Source organism: Salmo trutta, chromosome 40, assembly GCF_901001165.1.
Source record: "Salmo trutta chromosome 40, fSalTru1.1, whole genome shotgun sequence".
Lineage (NCBI taxonomy): Eukaryota > Metazoa > Chordata > Actinopteri > Salmoniformes > Salmonidae > Salmo > Salmo trutta.
Window position 1 is genome coordinate 17,059,112 of NC_042996.1, and position 413 is coordinate 17,059,524.

Sequence of the window (413 nt, forward strand, 5' to 3'; positions counted from 1 at the left end):
ATTTTTGTCTTGTCAACAAAATCTATATTAGGGTAACTCACTCTTGTTAGTTTAATGTTTTTAGAAACATTTGTTAGTTTACAGAAGATTTGATTAAATAATAAGTGTCCTTTAAGTTAGTGGCTCAGGTAAGCTCGTTATTTTTATCCAGGTAGACTGCTGGTGTGCTGTGGTCTTGCTCCCATTTAAAAACTATAACCCTATCGTCTACACACAAGAAGGACAGGCTACAACAACCACAACAACTGTAGTCTATTTGGGATGTCTGAAATGGGATGAACTTGGGAAATATGTGGTGTGATGGACTATCAGTATAATTCCTCTCCTTTCACTAAACCCGTCTCCTTTTAATTATTTATTTGACCTTTACTTTACCAGGCAGGTCAATTAATATCAAATTCATATTTACAATG